This window comes from Panthera leo, chromosome A1, assembly GCF_018350215.1.
Source record: "Panthera leo isolate Ple1 chromosome A1, P.leo_Ple1_pat1.1, whole genome shotgun sequence".
In the NCBI taxonomy this organism is placed as follows: domain Eukaryota; kingdom Metazoa; phylum Chordata; class Mammalia; order Carnivora; family Felidae; genus Panthera; species Panthera leo.
In genome coordinates, this window is record NC_056679.1 from 212,092,909 (window position 1) to 212,113,268 (window position 20,360).

Consider the following 20,360-nt stretch of genomic DNA (forward strand, 5'->3'; position numbering starts at 1 on the left):
CATTTGGAGAAAGAGGAAGAGATAATTCATATTTCATATCTAGGATATGGCTTTCTATTCACATCAAGTGATACTGTTGCCTTGTTTTACATGGAAACAGTTGGGAACTAAATTTTAAAGACTTGTCCTCAATTGCTTTTTAAGCCACATATTTTAGTGTTATCAGCACTTATTTTCAAGGGACAGAAGCCCATTTAAGATAGTTTAAGCAAAAAGAAAATGCATGGCCAGATTCAGGGTATTTGAAAATGCCAGGCCACTGTCTCTATCTCTGTTTTCCTTCATCTGCTCTCTCTTTTTAGGGGAGCTTTTTCCATGTGGCAGGAAGAATGGCCACTGACTATTCCAAGTCTGTGTCATCTTTAAACATGTATAGCTCAAGATTCCAGACAAAGAGGAGGCATCTTTCCCAGTGGCTTCAGCAGAAAAGCCCCCAAACCAGTCACTTTGGCTAGGGAGAAGACAAAGTGATACTGGCCAGCCCTAGATCATGAACTTCTGGGGCTGAGAAAGACTCGGTCAGCCCCATCTGAGTGATGTGGAATAGAGACAGGTAGTTTTCCAAAAGAGAGTTGGGAAAAAATAGTTCATTAAATTTGTCTTGTTTTTGGCCACACGTAAAATACAGTTACATTCTTATTTTATAAAATTACACACTCCTCAATGAATTTAAAAATAATGTATTGATGGTATGTTATTAAACCTTGAGTGATAGTTAGGTAGATAGATGAAAGATAATAGATTTGAGCCTGAATGATAGGTTCAGTATAACTCTAGGTGCTGGGGCTGCAAAAATGAGTGAGAACTGGGGTCCCTAGCCTCATGAAACTCATGACTAATGAATGGGGTCAGTTAAACATGTAAACAAACATTACAAAACAGTATGATAACCATCAACAGATAATGATCTTGCACAAAGGAATAAAATCTCCTTGGTATTTTATGGTATTGTTTCTTGCCTTTGTTGGCTTTTGTGGGGAACATCAAATTGTAAAACACAAGCACACCAGATTTAGAGTCAGTAGACTTTGGGTAACCTTTAGCTGTGTGTCTTTAAGCAAGGATATGGCCACTTTGGTTCTCAGTTGTCATGAGTGTAAAGTGAGAGGTTTGAACTAGATGACTGTCTAGATTCATCTATGTTGTAAAATTCTAAATATTTTAATGTATGAGATTGTAGTAATCAGTGATTACTGTAGTAATCAGTAATTCATTGGAATTGTTAGTCGGGATGTGTATAAACTAAGAAGCCACTAGATGTCGCTCTCTCATCGATTTTGTGCTATTCAGATCTTATTTTAAATGCCAGGATATCTGAGAGCTGAGTGGGACCTTAAAAATCATTTTTGTTCAATCATGTCAGTTAATTAAAAACAAAAACAGACTATTTGGACTAGATAGATAAAATGACTTAGTCAATTTCTTGACTTCTAGTCCAGGGGACTTTCCTGTCTTTAAACTGAACAATGCTTGGAAATGATGTTTTACATCAATTATCAACTTTGATAATGGTTTTTGTTTCTTTTTCTTCCTGAACTATTAATAAGAGCAATTTGGGGGCTAGATTATACAAATTTCTATGACTTAAAATTATACCAATAACACTGGAACAAAAAAGTAACATTACTCAGATTACTACTTTGTCTTGTTTGAAAATAATTCACAGGAGAATGTAAGAAATTGGGTAGCTGTGAATGAAAATGGAAATCAAAATTCACAACCACCTGGCTTATCTGAAGTTTAGACTTTAGCAACCTGAGGTTTTCCTTTCTTAACATGGCCCTGAATAGAAAGTTAAGTTGAAAAGGGCTTTCTTTGAAAAGTGAAATCGCTTTAAGGTCTCTGCATCAAACCCATTAACATTAATTTCTATATCATCCTTTGAACCTTATCTAACATGCAATTCTTAATGAACATGATTCATAATGAACCATAATCTAATTCTTGGTTTAGATGAGTCTGCAGGATTTGAAACAGAAACGGAACTATAAGAGGCAGGCCTATTAAAATAAGAAGCCATAGCAGATAGCCTGATTATAATAAGGGGAAAAAAATGCTAGACTCAAAAAAAAAAATCAAAACTATGTTATACATCTTTGTAAAATGACAAGATCTTTATGATGACAACCTTGTGGCTTCAAGAAAAGGTTAAATTAGGGGCAACTGGGTGGCTCAGTTGGTTAAGTGTCTGACAGGCTCAGGTCATGATCTCACTGCTCATGAGTTTGAGCCCCACATCGGGCTCTGTGCTGACAGCTCAAAGCCTGGAGCCTGCTTCAGATTCTGTCTCCCTCTCTCTGCCCCTCCCCTGCTTGTGTTCTCTCTCTCTCTCTGTGCCTCAAATATATATATGTAAAAATAAAAACATTAAACATTTTTTAAAAAGTTAAAAAAATAAAAAAGAAAAGGTTAAATTACATTGCTATCCTTTGTGACATATAAGCTTTTTTTTTTTAAGTTGAAGTATAGTTGACACCTGTTATATTAGTTTCAGGTATACAAACAGTGATTGGAAGACTCTATAGGTTATGCTATGCTCGCCATAAGTGAAGCTGCCATCTGTCACCATACAATACTATTACAATACCACTGACTGTATTCCCCATGCTGTGCCTTTTATTTCCACGACTTATTCATTCCGTAACTGGAAACCTGTGTCTCCCACTCTCCTTCACCCATTTTGCCCATTCCCCCATCCTCCTCCCCTCTGGCAACTATCAGTTTGTTCTCTGTATTATGGGTCTGTTTCTACTTTGTTTTGTCTTTTAAATTCTACATATAAGTGAAACCATATAGGTTTGTCTTTCTCTCCAGACTTATTTCACTTAGCATAACACCCTCTGGGTTCATCCATGTTGTTATAAATGACAAGATCTTATTTTTTATGGCTGAGTAATATTCCAGTGTGTGTGTGTGTGTGTGTGTGTGTGTGTGTGTGTGTGTATCACATCTTCTTTGTCTATTCAACAATGGACACTTATGTTGCTTCCATATCTTAGCTGTTGTAAATAATGTTGCAATGAACATAGGGTGTATATATTTTTTCAAATTAGTGTTTTAGTTTTTTTTTTGTGGGGGTGGTAATACCTAGTAGTGAAATTAGTAGATCTTATGATATTTCTATTTTTAATTTTTTGAAGAATGTCCATAGTGTTTTCCACAGTGGCTGCACCAGTTTACATTCCCACCAACAGTACATGAGGGTTCTCTTTTCTCTACACCCATGCCAACATTGTTATGTCTTGGGTTTTTTTTTTTTTTTTTTTGATTACTAGCCATTCTGACAGTTTAAGGTGATATCTCATTGTGATTTTGATTTGTATTTCCCTGATGATGAGTGATGTTGAGTGTCTTTTCATGTGTCTGTTGACCATCTAAATGTCTTCTTTGGAAAAATGTCTATTTAAGTCCTCTGCCCATTTTTTTTTTTAATTTTTTTTTTCAACTTTTTTAAATTTATTTTTGGGACAGAGAGAGAGACAGAGCATGAACGGGGGAGGGGCAGAGAGAGAGGGAGACACAGAATCGGAAACAGGCTCCAGGCTCCGAGCCATCAGCCCAGAGCCTGACGCGGGCTCGAACTCACGGACCGCGAGATTGTGACCTGGCTGAAGTCGGACGCTTAACCGACTGCGCCACCCAGGCGCCCCAATCCTCTGCCCATTTTTAATTGTGTTATTTGGTTTTTGTGTGTGTGTGTGTGTGTGTGTGTTGAGTTGTATAAGTTCTTTATATGCTTTGGATATTAACCTCTTATTAGATGTATCATTTGCAAATATCTTCTCCATTTCAATAGGTTATCTTTTCCTCTTGTTGACTGTTTCCTTTGCTGTGCAAAAGCCTTTTATTTTGATGTAGTTCCAATAGTTTATTTTTGCTTTTGTTTGTCTTGCCTGAGGAAACATATCTAGAAAAGCGATGCTATGGCCAATGCCAAAGTTATGGCCTACGTTTTCTTCTAGGAGTTTTGTGGTTTCAGGTTTCACATTTAGGTTTCTAATCCATTTTGAATGATTTTTGTGTTTGGTGTCCAAAGGGAGAAGTTTTACTTACATGGGAAAGTCATTTATGTAATGCTTATAAATGTGAAATCACAATAAATCCTTTTCTCAGGATGGGGGTGGAAATGGATCATGCATATAAATAGTGAGTCTGTTAATACTGGCTTCATTTCCTGAGAAAACTGGGAATAATACTACTGCATAGGGGGCTGTGGGATGTTTGAAAGAGTGTAGAAAGTGGAAAATGCTATGTAATTGTAAGCTATCAAGATGATGACAATAAGGAGAAGTGAATGCATATACGCTCCCAAGAAAAGCTAAGAAAATTGAGGAGCACTTAATTTAAAAGACAGAAGAAACAGAAAAGAAGGCCATGGGTTAACTTCTCTGTCAGTGGTGAAGCAGCAGGACCGATCTACTTTCCAAAAGATAGAAAGCGATCATAGAGATTCTGCCTGGGATAGGAGAATGGTGACACTCTCCTATCACCATTCTATCCTATCCTGGGATAGGAGAATGGTGACACGCTCTTGCATCCTCATTTTTTTCCTGTTCAATTCCATCATGAAGGAACACCACATCAGGACCTGCATTTAGGCCATTTTGTTTTATTTTGTATCTGCCTTAGGTTGGACAAGTGGGGTGTTCTGCTGTTTTCCCTACTTTATGTGGTCAGGCTTCAATATTTTCCTTCCTCTTTTTAATCCTCTTGATGAACTTATACTTAAAAAATGAAAGTTGCTTGTTGTAGGAAGATTCCAGCTGGTTTCAATGAGGAAGCAAGACAAGTTGGCCATCACTTATGTCCAGATCTCTCATGCATGTGCTATTTGAGTTTTTATATTTCCTCAAGTCACCCTGTATTGTGCAAAGGTGTTATGATGTCAGAATCCAATAAATAACCAGAAAATGTGCTCTATTTCAATGTGGCAATTTCATATTCTCTTGTCTAATACTGGAAAAAAATGCATTTCTTGCATATTTTGATTACATTATAGTGCTGCCAGTCATATTATTGTGTTAAGGTGGTATCAGCATTCCAATAATAAACTTTGTCAGGCTTTTGTCCCTTGGCTGTAAAATTCTGCCTGAAATCTGACAATTGCTCTCAATCCCAGAACCATTTAGGAAAGAAGAAAATAAGTTATCTTAAATTGAGTAAAAAGTTAAAGAATGTAAATAACACCAAAACCCTCCAATTGTTCAAATCTAGATGCTATTTTTCATCAACTCCAAACCATAAAGCACAATTTTTTAAACATTTTTTTTAACGTTTATTTATTTTTGAGACAGAGAGAGACAGAGCTTGAACGGGGGAGGGTCAGAGAGAGAGGGAGACACAGAATCTGAAACAGTCTCTGAGCTGTCAGCACAGAGCCCGACGCGGGGCTCAAACTCACGGACTGTGAGATCATGACCTGAGCCGAAGTAGGACGCTTAACCGACTGAGCCACCCAGGCACCCCAGGCACAATTTTTGAATTCAGTACATCTCTCCTTCTGTATGACTTTGAGTATACTTTAGAAGTTCATTTTTAGATCAGAGAAGGACATTTTATCTCTACAAATAAACCAAGTCAACATCTGAGTGAGAAAATAATTCTATTTTTAAAAACATCCTTGTTTTTTGGGGGGCGCCTGGGTGGCTCAGACGGTAGGCCTCCGACTTCGGCTCAGTTCATTATCTTGTGGTTCGTGAGTTCGAGCCCCGCATCAGGCTCTGTGCTGATGGCTCGGAGCCTGGAGCCTGCTTTGGATTCTGTATCTCCCTCTCTCTCTGTTCCTCCCCCACTCACACTCTGTCTCTCTCTCAAAAATAAATAAACATTGAAAAAAATTTTTTTAAAAATCCTTGTTTTTAACAAAGTTTTGTAAAGTTTACACAGTGGAAGGGCAGACAACATTAGGGCCCGAGAGGAACCATTTGTGTGTGTTCTCATGCTTTCTTCAACCTTTGAGATGAACCCACAGAAATCCTGTTTCAGTTGCCTTTTCTTTCAAGTTACTTGTGGATTTTTCCCTTTTTAAAGTTTTAGTTCAAATTCTACTTTTTACTTTAATAGCAAGGGACTTCTGGGGGTAGAAGTGAACAGAACAGAGATGCACATCAAATTCACTTTATAAAAACGTCTCATTATAGCTTATCAGTAAGTGAGCCAGGATGTTGTGGAAGTAAAATGCTTTTTCAGTTGAACTGTCTTTCTGGAAAACTTTAATTTTTAGCTGCCAATTTGTCTGTACTTCTCAGTTTTTAATCCACTGGCTCAATGATAACTTGGGTGACCCTGAGGCTTTTGTTGAACTTACTTTCAGAGATTAGGGCTCTAGTTGGGCACACTCCCCTGCTGGGTATATTTTCTGCTCTTACTGACTTCAAAGCAGACTGAGCACAGAGAGAGATAATAAGCATAGTGGAGACATCTGAGCCAAATTTGTGTCCAGAATATCGTGCCCAGGGTTCTTGGGATGAACTAGGCTATGTATGACTTTTAATCACCTTCAAAGCTGTGAATAATAATAGTTGGTTTCAGTAAGTTAAATTTAAATTGAAAGCCAATCTGTTGATAAAATAGCAGATGTATTATGTGACCCCACACTAAATATGCTTCCTGAAAAAATGACTTCATTCAATATTCTACAAGCAGGGTAAGGAATATGGGATGGGAAAGGGGATGAGAAGCTATCACCACCTTGCTGGGTGAGTTTCACTAAGTTGCTACACTTCTCTGAAAGTCAGTTTCTTTCTACATAAAAAAAAGCAAGCTATCATAATAATAGTTGTTTTTTATAGTTTTTCAGGGATTGATTTTTTTTTTCTGGAAAGGGCCTGATAGCAACTATTATAAGCTTTACAAACCACATGGTCTCTGTCTCAAAAGCAGCCATTGGCACTATGTAAATGAATAGGTATAGCTGTGCTCTGATCCAACTTTATTTACAAAAATTGGTGGCCTGCAGGCCATAGTTTGCTGACTCCTGGTTTAATGCATGCTTGTATACTTCTGTGCCAGGAAGGTATTAACTACTTTACTTATAGTAGTACACCTAATGAGGTAGATACTATTATTGTCATCAGTTTTTGGATGAAGAAGCCAAAGCTCAGAGAGGTTAATTCACTTCCCCAAGGACACAGTGCTAGTAAATAGCAGAGCTAAATTTTGGCATCAAGTCCACGTGCCTCTTCCTCACTCTTTTCTTTAGAGAGACTTGCCTTCTTACCTGAGAGATCTTCCACAAGGGAACTGCTGAGCCCCGGCAGTGTAGACTAGGGAATATGATCCAAATCTTAATAACTCCAACTGATGAGTGCCGCAAAATAGCATCAGATTAATTTGCCTCAGAACATATTTTCCAGATGATTCTTGGAATTTTGCTCAGTAATGTGGGTCAAAATAATTTTTTTTCTGATATGCAACTATTCTTGTTTCACTCACATTTTAGCTTCAAGGGGAAGGATTCTCCTTCTCTATGCATGTATTTAATAATTTTTCCACTTGTTTTTCTCCCTTGAAAGCAAGAGAACTACTAAGATGTACTATCTACTTAGTTCTGCATTTCTCTTTTTAAGTGGGAAAAACTCAAAGCATATTTTCTTTTATCCAGTAAGAGAAAAAAAAATGGAAACAATGAGAAAGCCTTGGCAAGTACCATAGAGATGAATTGTAACTCAACATGAATGTCATTCCCATCCTCTTCTGTGATTTCACAACCATTGAAAGACTTGCATTTTTAACTGTATGGCATTTGTAATGTGGAAGAGTATATGCATTTTTACAATAAGGTTGTTGGATTGTTACTCAGGCAGAACAGCTCATTTGGCAAGGCTTAGAGGTATACTGAGAATCCAACTTGGTTTATCTCCATCAGGCAGGGGAGAGCTCCCCCAACATCTCATGTTTTCCAACTGGCTCTGCCTGGCTCCCAGGGCAGGCGGGGAGTGAATAAGAAAACAGTAGAGTATTGACTGGAGAGTTCCCACATTTTCAGTGTGATAGAAGGAATCAGCTGTCAAATGTTTCTATAGATTGGCTGTGATCTGTGATGCCCTTCACAACTCTCCTTTTAGATTTCCCAGGAGATCTTATCAGAGGGCCTCTGAAAGGGAACATAGGCTTAAAGAAAGGTCTGTAATGTATCAAAGATTCCCAATGAACCTGACCTAAGCAGGATGAACTTCTTTTCAAAGGTTACCTCTTAACCAATCAGGGCTGGAAGGGCACAAACAGACCCTAAGGTCTGGACTTCTAAGACAAAGTACACATACATACCCATGCATGTATGTGTCCTTGCTGGGATGCCTGGGGCATCCTTTATGATGGAGCCATTCTGGCTGCCGAAGCCTCATGAGCTTGCCCTGGTGTTTGGATTGGTTAGAATTATGAATGTTTTGTGGACAGTAAGCCTCTTTGGAAATTCTTTGAGGGTCTTCTTGATGAATTCTGTTGAAGGTCTGATTCAACCAAACCAGTATTTATAGTTTATTTTCTGGGAGTAGAGATGCAAGGTGCATAGTTGCCACTCACATCATCATCAGGCACTAATTAGGGACCCATTTCGGGACAACACTGTATAGCAGTGCCATCACCTCTCTTTCCAGAGTCTCTCACTGCCAGGAATTTCCACATTTTGAGGTCCTGATGATGAACCCTCATTTTTATGTCTCACTGAAGCCTGGCTTTTCCAGGCTTGCTACATATCTCTGTATCTTACTCATTTCTTGTTGCTTGTGTTGGCATAAAGTGCATTGTTTTTAGAAAAATTAATCTTCCATTTTTTTAATTGTAATTAGATCTGAAGGGGGAAAAACTAGATAAAATTTCTCATTGCTTTTTTTGTCCAACAAAGGAATACCAACTGAATCAGATACTAGGTTGAATTATGGTTCTCTAGGAGAAGCAATTAGTGTGTATAACGTTAAGGTGCATTGTTTCATTAGAGATAACATTAAACTTTTGAAGACTAATGTTTCAAGGAGAACTTCTTACAAATGAAGTAGAAAGTACATATTAATAATAACAGGATATAGAACACATGTAAACCACTTCATCTCTTTATAGAGATACCAGGACAAAGATGTAATATTTGAATTCTTAAATTGTCTGGACTGTTCAATTAATTATCTACGTATTGATGTAGAATTGATCTTCTAGGAAGTTATAGGGCTGATTTTTATTATTATTCATAGAGAGGGATAATTACACACTTTTTTTTCATTTCTGGTAAAACTTATTTTGCTGAAACAAGTGAAAGATGCATTAAGATTAATACCACTTCCTCCCTAATAAAAATATTTTTTCTGTTTATAATAATAATATATATTCACCCTATAACATTTGGAAATAGATAATATCATATGAAATTATATAAAAATATTCATAATCCTATTTCCCATAATAACCACTGTTACCACTTTTGGTGTATTTTCTTCCAGTCCTTATACATGCACATGTACACCAGTATGCATATATCAGTGGGGTGCAGTAAGAATATTAACGGAAATTTAACTGGATTATGTCCTCATCTGCATAGTTCCAGCCTCCAACTATAGCCTTCTAGCTCCACTTTACGCCAATTACTTTTGGGAGTTTCTGGGGGTGTCCCATATGAACTCATCAATAGTTTCTCATGTGCTGTTTTATTTCTCTCATTGTCTTCTGCCCTTGCTTCCTGCTCACTGTGGAATCCTCAAAATCTAGAAGAATGGCTGACACAGAGATCTATTCAATAAACTTTTACTGAGGTGTTCAATACATGAAAGGACTCCTTGAAGGATATACTCCAACAGTGTCCTGACTGCTGGTACTCCCTGAGTAAGTGCTGTCTGTTAAGTGTTGTCTTCTTATGCTCTTCCTAATTTTTTCACTGTACTGAAGGGATGCTTCACACAGAGGTGTGGAGAAGGCTCTGCTTCCTAGCTCTCCACTGCACTTTGTCACCTAAAACATCAATGCCTCACTGAGCAGGTCCCCACGTCTCATGGAGTCCCTTTGAAAACACTTCCTTTGAGTTCTACCTGCTGTCCCCTCTTCACTGGACTCAGAAATAGGGTTGGGGTTGATATCTGAAACAGATGCCATCATGTCTCATCCAGTTTGGTGTCCTACTTCTCTTCTCTCCCAACATTTTGATTCCAGAGAAATTCGGTTATAAGAGAGAAAATAAATTACACAGTTGGTACTCAGCAAATCTGTTTAGAAGGCTTGAACAGTGGGCAAATCACCTCAATGCCTTAGGGATGTGTTTTGCCTGAGAAATGCCTGAGGAAGTGGGAGAGGACAATACTATCTTAATTTCCACCTTGACTATCAGTCTGTGATAGTGGTACTAAGTAATGTATTAGATTTGTACTTGCCTCTCTGCATTTTTTTAACCTCAAATAGATCATTTCATTCTCTCTCTACACATATGCATGTACATACATACATTGGAAGGATCACCTCCATTCTTAATAGACTGATAGGATAAGATGTGGCTTCTCTCTTTCTCTTTTTTCCAGGCAATCATTCTAAGAAGCTCACAATATTAGTGAGCTGACTTCCCTCAGCTCTTTCCTGAAAATGTCTTGTCAATGGATCTTTTTTAGGTTTTGATGAAATTTTCATATATTGAGTTTATTTATTTAATTCAATTTTTTGAATTATATAATCAGATTCATTTTTCTTATGATCCATTAATTCATTCACTGATGCTAGACTCATCTCTTGATATGCAGGGAAAATGCAGCTTGTGCAAGACAAGGAATCAAGTCCATTTTAATATTCAAGATCAAATACTAAAGGGAAAGAAGTGATGAAATTTTCAGTTTTAGAAACACAATGATTGTTTTTATTCCTAACACTTTTGTGTGTGGGGATTTTTTGAATTCATAAATTGAATCATAAAGATTATGGCTTTTGGGACTGGCAGCTCCAAGGGTGCCTGAGAGCTTGGGGATACCTTTCACCTCTAGCAAAGCTGCTCTGAAAGGCCCTGAGCCAGGAGGGTATTTTGCAGTTGCAGATTGAAGAACAAAAGTAGGGACAATATCCAGAAAAGAAGGTAATCTGGGACTCCTCAGAGTGATTTTGAAAACTATCCCAAGTCTTATTTTTATTCTTTCCCTACATGAACTCAGTTCCTGGCTCATATCAGATGCTTTCCTGCCTGTCTCCTCTCATGTCATTCCTGACTTGGCACCAAGGCCATGGGAAAGTTACCACAGCCCTTTCAATCTCTTTCTTGAAGCCACCTGTGATCTTTAAGGTCTGCCTTGAGTTCCTTTTCTTAGTTGCCTACTCTGACTATTCCAGCTTCCTTCACTCTGATCACCTCCAGATTTTGCAATGTCTTACACTATTTATCAGTTAGCTAATATTTGGTATTGGTCCAAGTTATTGACTTGGAGTCAAGACATTTATGCTTTAGCCCAAATTCATTTACTAGGTAGATGTCCTTAAGTCATATCACCTTTCTGACTTTTCTGGATCTTAGTTTTCTCATTAAAAAAACCAGAGGGGTAGGTAGATCATCTCTAAGATGCCTTTAGTTCAATTCTATTACTTCTGTTGTTCAAATAGATTTTCATTGCACATAGAACCATGTCAGACCCTTCTATCTTTAATATGCTTAGCTGGCTACTGTATGCAAAGGTGAACTCAGTAAATGAATTATAAGTAGTAGATTCAAACCCCCGGAAAGAGCAACTATTTTAATTTTTATTCTATTCTTATATAAATAGGGGAACTAATATCAAACATTTATTGTTGTGTTTTGGATGTGGTCTACAATTAGTCCCAAGGTTTTCTTTATTTCCTGTATCCGATAGGATTGTAAAATGAGAATTGGTGGTCAGAAGATGACTCTGAAACCCTATACAATTTTAAGTATGTCTTCCTGCATGGCAAAAGTTATCCGCTGGGGCAGCTTTGTCTCTCTAGAGATACATAGCAATGACTAGATATTTTTTATTCTCAAAGTTGAAGAAGGGCTGCTGGCATTTAGTGGGAAGAGGCAAGAGATGCCAACACACATTCTACAATGTACAGGACAGCCTCTTACAACAAAGAATTCTTTGGTCCCATATGTCATTAGTGCCAAGGTTGAGAAACTCTGCTATATGGCATACCTATTAGGGACAGAGATTATATCTTATTCATATTTGCATATTTGTTCCCTAGAGATCAACACTCACATCCCTCCCAAGACTTACCTAATTCTGTCAGTCTCATTTTAATATTGGGTACATTTGTGAAACTACAATTGTTTCAAAGTTGACCACTTATGTGGACCTCTCATTTGGTAATTTTTAAATTATTAAAGTATAAAATTAACTAGAACAATCACCATTCTAACAAATAAGATGTGGCATCAAACCTTTAACACAATAATTCTCCAAATATTGAGCCTACATAATGCTATTCACAAATAATATCTTCTTTTTATAGTGAACTGACTGAAATCAACATTTCTCCCTGGAGTCAGTTTATGGCACCTAAACTGCATGACTACGAAGCACATTGCAAGATCTGAAGGTCAAAGAGTAATGATATCCAGTTTTTCTGTAACTGAATTAGTGAAGACAGAAAGAGATTTGGTGCTACACCTCAAATGTTCATATTTTCATCCTTCCAACTTTATCTTTGGGTGTAGCATTTTTTTTAAATTATTTGAGAATTTATGTAGGTTGCATTATTTGCCAATTGAAGGTGCAAACATTTCGAAGATGCTAGTTCCCAGACTGATTGATCCATTCAACCAATTATGTATAAAGTGACCACATGTACAAGGTCTTCTATGGTAGATAAAGATGGAAGAATGAGGAATCTTTTCTCTAGCTAGTGTATGGTCAATCAGGACAGGTAAGACATATCTCTATATATCTATAATATAAAAAACAAAAAGTTTATAAGACAGATGCAAATAAAGATCTAGTTCAGAGGAGGGGATATTGTTTCCCACTAGTGGGAGTTTTTTTTGGGGGGGGGCAGGATAAGCCAGGAAGTTTGGATTCAGGAAATATGGACAATCTGTACAGAGAAAGTGCTCAGTAGTCTTTACAGTTCCTGGCCAATAACAAAAGCACCATTTGTGGGAATACAAACTGGTGTAGCTACTCTGGAAATCAGTATGGAGGTTCCTTAAAAAATTAAAAATAGAACTACCCTATGACCCAGCAATTGCACTACTAGCTATTTACCCAAAGGATACAAAAATGCTCATTCGACAGGGCACGTGCACCCTGATGTTTAGCAGTGCTATCAACAATAGCCAAATTATGGAAAGAGCCCAAATGTCCATTGGCTGATGAATGGATAAAGAAGATGTGGTATATCCATATAATGGAATATTACTCAGTGATCAAAAAGAATGAAATCTTGCCATTTGCAAAAAAAGTGGATGGAACTTGAGTGTATTATGTGAAGTGAAATAAGTCAGGGAAAGACAAATATATGACTTCACTCATACGTGGAATTTAAGAAACACAACTGATGAACATAGGGGAAGGGAAGGAAAAATAAGATAAAAAGAGAGAGAGAGGCAAACCATAAGAGACTCTTGAATACAGAGAATAAACTGAGTTGCTGAGAAGTGGGTGGGGGGTAGGCTAAGTGGGTAATAGGCATTCATTATAGGGGGCACTTGTTGGGATGAGCACTGGGTGCTGTATGCAAGTGATGAATCACTGGGTTCTACTTTTGAAACCAATAGTACACTGTATGTTAATTAACTTGAATTTAAATAAGTAAATAGATAAATAGCACCATTTATTTGTGTGTGGAACTCCTTAGAGCCTTTAATATTGTAAGTGAACCTCAAGAGAAGATTATGCAGGACATCTCAAACTTATTAGTACACGTGTCACTTTATTTATTTGTCAGGATTAGAATTCCATAAGACACATTCCAGAAAATGTCATTCTACTCTGAAAGAACTGAGTGAATGTAGAGGAAGGAAGGCCTTTGGATATCTTACAGCACATTTGGGGAAGGGGAAAGGAAGTAACAATTCTCATGTGATAGGAATTGTGCTGCATTTTGTACATTACCGATCCCGTGGGCCACTATAAAGTCTCAGCCCAAGGGAAGGGTTGATCTAGAGACCAGAGTTGAGCAGAAAAAGGACTCAAGAATTTTGGGTGGTATGTAGGATTACACATATCTGTTTCATGTCTTCATTGTAAACCAGAAATCTGGTTTAGTTTTCTATTAACATGCAGACTGCTACATCACTTCCTCTGTTCCTTACCTGCCACTGAACAGGAACAGTATATAAAGAGAAGGTTCTAGCCCCCCACTCCACCCCATTTTTCCATTTCCAGATCAGGGATTTAATCTTAGGGATTATACTTTGTTTTTCTTTCTTTCTTTTTTTCTTAATGTTTATTTCTGAGACAGAGAGAGACAGAGCATGAGTGGGGGAGGGGCAGAGAGAGAGGGAGACACAGAATCAGTAGCAGGCTCCAGGCTCTGAGCTGTCAGCACAGAGTCTGATGTGGGGCTTGAACTCACAAACCGTGAGATCATGACTTGAGCTGAAGTCAGTCGCTCAACCGACTGAGCCCCCCAGGCGCCTCTACTTTGTTTTTCTTTTAAAAATAAAATACTGTTGCACTTTTGAAAGAGGTACACAGTGCTTCTTTAATTGTAAGTAATTGTTTCATATGTTTGGCAATAAAGGCCACTTGGAATTGAGGGGTCTCTAGGTCAAAATGTGGAACTCATTCTGATAACATCAAAGCCTCCCCTGTCCTCTCCAGAAGGCAGAGCAGACATGTCAGCTTGATCCAACATGCACTTTTTTTGCAACAAATGGATTATTTATTGTTGTTGCACACACTGACAAGCAATGAGACAAGGCAGGGACTAGGGAAGCATCTTGCCAAATGACTGCCTCCTCTAGACATCTGTATGGGAACATTATAAAATCATAGAATGCCAGAGTTGGAAGGACCTTGTGGCCCAAATAGAAGAAACCAGCTCCCCTAGACAATAAAGGAGGATACTGAGGTTTCTCAGAAAGCTTGTGACCTGTCTTAATCAGGCCATAAAGGCAGATTTTGGATTCAATATCTCACTCCTAGGTCTGCATTCGTTTTCCTGCACCATAAATTAAAATCTATAATTTGGATTTTATTATACTACAGTCACTATTCACACTTGGGTTTTAAATTCTTAGTTTGTTCAAGTGTAAATTGGGATTCCCTGCTATCCTTTCCTTAGACACAAGATTTTGCAGGCTTCTAACTAGAAACATTAGATGGTTCTGGCAAAGTTGGGTTTGAATGGACTGGAACACAAACAGATTTGCAACAGTATTCAGTTTTGTTGAAAACCCACAGAGTTTGAAAAATACTATACAAAACTGCCAGGTAGGAATATGTTCGGGGTTTTAGTGAATGCGATATTGAGAACGTTTTTGGGGAATTTGGACCAAACTGTTCATTGCTTGACTTGCTCAGCCCTTCTCAGGAGTACTAGGGAAGTTTGGTAGGAAACACTGGAAATCGGTTTAGTCTATTAATAGCCCACCTGGTGAGATGGAAAGCCTCCTAGTGACTAGAAGGAAACCTTTCTGTCTTGGAATTAGTCCAAATATAAGAGCATAACAAGGGTGGAGACAGTGCGTAGGCAATGCTTTAAACAAGAGAATTCCAGCTCTTTCAGGAAGTCCTCCTAGATAAGTCAGGGTAATAATCAGCCAAAACAATCTTGAGCTCATGCTTTTATTCTCAATATATTCAATAAACAATTAGCAAATATTACTAAGCCTCTTCTGTGTGCCAGGCACTGGGGATACCATGCCTTTTAGAGGTGCTCTTTCTCCTTAGCAGGTTGTGTTCTATCATGGAATTTCCAGAGGATCTTTGGAAATTGTCCTTGAGCTGCAGTTCAAGGATACTACAGCAGGTGTCCAGGTGCATCTTTGACTTGTTGTGGAAGGAAAATTGAATGTAATCCACAACTGAAGTTCAAATATCAATACATCTGTCTGATGCATGGGGATAGGAGATAAAGTGGCAGTTAGGGATCATGGATCCCCTGAGAGAAAATGATTGTGAGTAAATAAATTGGGCTCGTTGTTTCAGATAGAACATGGTCATGGTCTTTATACTAGAGAGTGTGCAGTGGTTCCAGTGTTGGTATGAGACTATACTTGACCCAATCAATTCTCCCTCACCTTCCATGGGTGCTTATTTCATTCTATCATGTATTATGCTATTTACGTGTCTCTTTTTCTATCTAGACCATAAAGCAGGTCTATCTAGACTTAAAAGCAGGATATATATATTTAAAATAGTAACTTTTGTTTTTTTCTCTTACTTCAAGAGAAATGCATGTGTATTAACAGACACTTAGAAAATAAATATAAGTAAAATGATGAAACAACTAGTTAGTGTGGTAGTGCATAACCTTCTAATATATATAGAGAGAGATCTAAATATATGTATATATACATATTCACATGCTCATACATACATGAAACAATCACATAAATGGATAATAAAGTTGACTATAGGTATACTACCCTATCTACCTAAAAATAACCCTATATCTTTGTGTCATTAAATATCTCCAACACCATCATTTTTAAGTAACTTCATAACAATCCATGTTATAGATACACATGATTTATTTGATCAATTTCTTGCAATTGGAAACTATTCATAATTGGACATTATTCCCTTATTTTAAAAAGTGCAATAAATACCATTTTGCTAATTTTTCTACATATCAAAGATTTCTCCTTAGAACAGATTTTTAGAATAAGATTCATTGGATGAAATGCACAATTAGATGAAATCTGACAGATATCTGCCGTTGTGTAACAACCATTATAACCATGATCTAGAACTTTCGTATTACTTCAAAAAGTTTCCTTTTGCCATTTGCAGTTCATCCCTTCTCCCCATTCCTTCATTAACTACTGACTTATTTTATTTATTTATTTTGGTCTGACTTCTGTTACTTAGCATAATGCTTTAGAGATTCATACATGCTGTGTGTTTATTGGTAGTCCTTTTCTTTTTTTTTTTTTTTTTTTTTTGTTGAGCAATATTCTATGAGTGCATCCCAAAATATTTATTCCATTTACCATTTGGTGAATATTTGTTTTTTTAATCTCCCAATTTTCAGCTATAATGAGTAAAGCTGCTCTGAATATATGAGCACACATCTTCATGAAAGCATATATCTTCATGAAGACATATAAATATTTAGAATCTTAGTTGCTGGGTCACATGTATGCTTAACTTTGCAAGAAATCCAAATTTATGAGCATTTCAGTTGTCCTACATTCTTGCCAATTCTTGGGTATTGTCAGTCTTTTTGATTTTAGAAGTTCTAGGGTCCTAGAGTATGAGTGGTATATTCGATTATGGTTTTAATTGCATTTCCCTGATGACTAATGAGGTTGAGCAGTTTTTGCCATTCATATATGTACTTTGGTGAAATATCTGCAAAATCTTTGTTCCTTTTATTGTCATTTTCTTCTTAATGAATTGTAACCAGTTTAAAAATATAATTTGGGTAAGAGTCTTCATTAGATACAGGTTCTGCAAATATCTGCTCCAATAATTGTTTGTGGCTTCCCTTTTCATTTTCTTAACAGAAGGGCCTTTCTTTGGAAGGACAAATGTTTTCAATTTTAACGAAATCCAATTTTTTCTATTTTTAAATATTTTATGCTTTTTGTAACCAATTTTAAAAGCTTTGCTTAACAAAAGGTCACTAAGATATTCTCTTATGATTTCTTCCGGAAATTTTATAGTAGCTTTTATTAAAACTATGTTTGGTTCCATAATCCATTTCAAGTTAATTTTTGTATATTGGAGAATGTAAAGAGTTTTCTTTTTTGCATATGGATATTCAGTTATTTCAGCATCATTTGTTAAAAAGATTTCCTTTCCTTCACTGAATTGCCTTGGAACATTTGTTGAAAATCAATTGGCTATATATATGAAGGTCTCTTTGTGAAATTTTAATTCTGTTACTTTGATCAGTATGTTTAACTTTATGCCAATACCATTCTCTCTTGTTTACTGTAGCATTATAGTAAGTCCTCAGATTAACTTTATCCTTTTTTTCCAAAATTATTTTGGCTACTTTAGTTCTTTCGTATTTCTATATAAATTTGTGGATCAGTTTGTCAGTTTCTAAAAGGTATCTTCTTGGGTTTTTTATGGGAATTTTATTGAATCTATAAATTAACTTAGAATTGCCATCTTAACAATATTGAGTATTCTGATCCATGGCCATAGTATATCTCTCAATTTATTTATGTCTTTTAAATTTTTTCAGCAATGTTTTATAGTTTTCTGTGGATAGATGATGCATATATTTTGTTGTTTATACCTAAGAATTTTATGGTTTGATGTTATTATAAATGATAATTTTAAGAATTTCCATTTACGGGGCGTCTGGGTGACTCAGTTGGTGATGCATTTGACTCTTGGTTTCGGCTCAGGTCATGATCTCATGGTTTTGTGGATTCGAGCCCCGTGTTGGGCTCCTTCATTCTGATGGGTGCAGAGCCTGCTTGGGATTCTCTGTCTCCTTCTCTCTCTGTCCCTTCCCTGCTTGCACTGTCTCTGTCTCTCTCAAAATAAATAAATAAACTTAAAAAAATTCCACTTACAATTGTTGCTGGTTGATAGAACACAATTGATTTTTAAAATATTGATCTCATAGGAGTGCCTGAGTGGCTCAGTCCTTTGAGCATCTAACTCTTGATTTAGGCTTGGGTCATGATAGCACGATTTGTGAGATCGAGCCCATGGTTTGTGGGATTCTCTCTCTCCCTCTCTCTGTCCCTCCCCTGTTCACACACGTGTGCTCCTTCTCTCTAAAAATAAATAAAAATAAAACTTAAAAAAAAATATTGACCTCATAAACTGCAAACTTGCTAAATTCACATATTAGTTCTAGTTTCTTTTAGGTAGATTCCTTAGGATTTTCTTTAGTCATGCTTTATTCAAATAAAGACAGTTTTATGTTTTCTTTCCAATCTGTATGCCTTTTATTTCTTTTTCTCCTTGAGGGAGAATAGGGCAGATACTTAAGCCATCTGGAATGGCTTGAGTGACAGGAGAGACAAGTGACCTTGGGATCAAGGGATGGGGCCAGGATAAGTATTACCTCTGGCCATTATTTGCGTGGTTTGAATATTCTGCTGGTGCCAAGGGAAAAAAATATGTGGGCCTTATGGCTTGTTCAGCTGTGGGGTAAAAGGGTAAACAAGAGAGGTAAGGCTTAGAAATTGTTAAAGATTCAACATCAAAACTGGAATCATTCTATTATAGTTTGATTTGCTAAAATAATTTTTAAAAATTGGAACATCAGCAACAGGAACTTCAAAGTTGGTGGTTTAGGAACAAGATGACTCCATTGGTTTGTGGTTTTAATTTCATCTAGATGGCCTTTAGGAACTTTAAGGAATTTAATAACATGGACAATAAGAAAATAATATTACCAACAGTATGCTGTCAACTGTAAGCTCCACCCGACCACCTAAAGACCCTTTCCCTCCTTCATCTTTTCATCTGGCTTTATTTTATTTTATTTTATTTTATTTTATTTTATTTATTTTATTTATTATTATTATTGTCTTATTTTAGAGAGAGAGAACATGAGGGGGGAGAGGGGCAGAGGGAAAGAGAGAGAAAATTTTAAGCAGGCTCCATGCTCAGCACAGAGCCTGATGCAGAACTCGATCCCACGACCCTGGTATCATGACCTGAGCTGAAATCAAGAGTCAGATGCTCAACAGACTGAGCCACCCAAGCTCCCTTCATCTGGCTTTATTTTAAAAGGTGGGTGTAATCCCAGACAATTATTCTTTTGGCCATCAATTTTCATCTTTTTATCTGGCCAACCCCATCACTAATTGCTCAGTTGGGGAATCCAATAATTTTTTTTTCATTGTTTCATGCAGACTAGAAATACTAGTATCAGAGATGATTTTACCTATTACTAAATGAGTCTTCAATAACTTGATTTCCTGCTGTTGTTAGTAATAACTTCTCTCTCCTTTCCTTTCTCTCTTAAATTCAGAAAGCTCAGCACAGAGGCCAGCTCTGATCTCTTCACATTTGAAATCAACTCAGTACTTGCATTCTTGAACTTCCTCCAACCAAATTACTAGACGAATGTATTCCTGAGGCAACTGCTCTGGTGATTACACTGATTTTGCCTTTTTTCTGGTGACAGGTGTTAGGACCATGACAACTATGACTCACTGGGAAAAAAGAAATCCTAAATCAAATTCTGCCCAGGACATAGGCGTCCAGGCTGTCTGGTGTTTGCCATGTTTACTCGTGCTGCAGAAAGGAGATCTTGTTTTCCCAGTCATCACTTAGGGACACCCTCACCAGGCTGTCTGTCTG

General features: G+C 37.1%; 1 long non-coding RNA gene across 1 annotated transcript in view; it reads left to right on the forward strand.

The window, feature by feature from the left end:
• Positions 1-20,360, forward strand: part of LOC122227775 — a 151,915-nt gene that overhangs the window by 15,348 nt on the left and 116,207 nt on the right. The window contains exon 3 of the long non-coding RNA XR_006206220.1: positions 9,697-9,810. This is a non-coding gene — a long non-coding RNA (uncharacterized LOC122227775). The remainder of the gene's footprint in view (positions 1-9,696; positions 9,811-20,360) is intronic.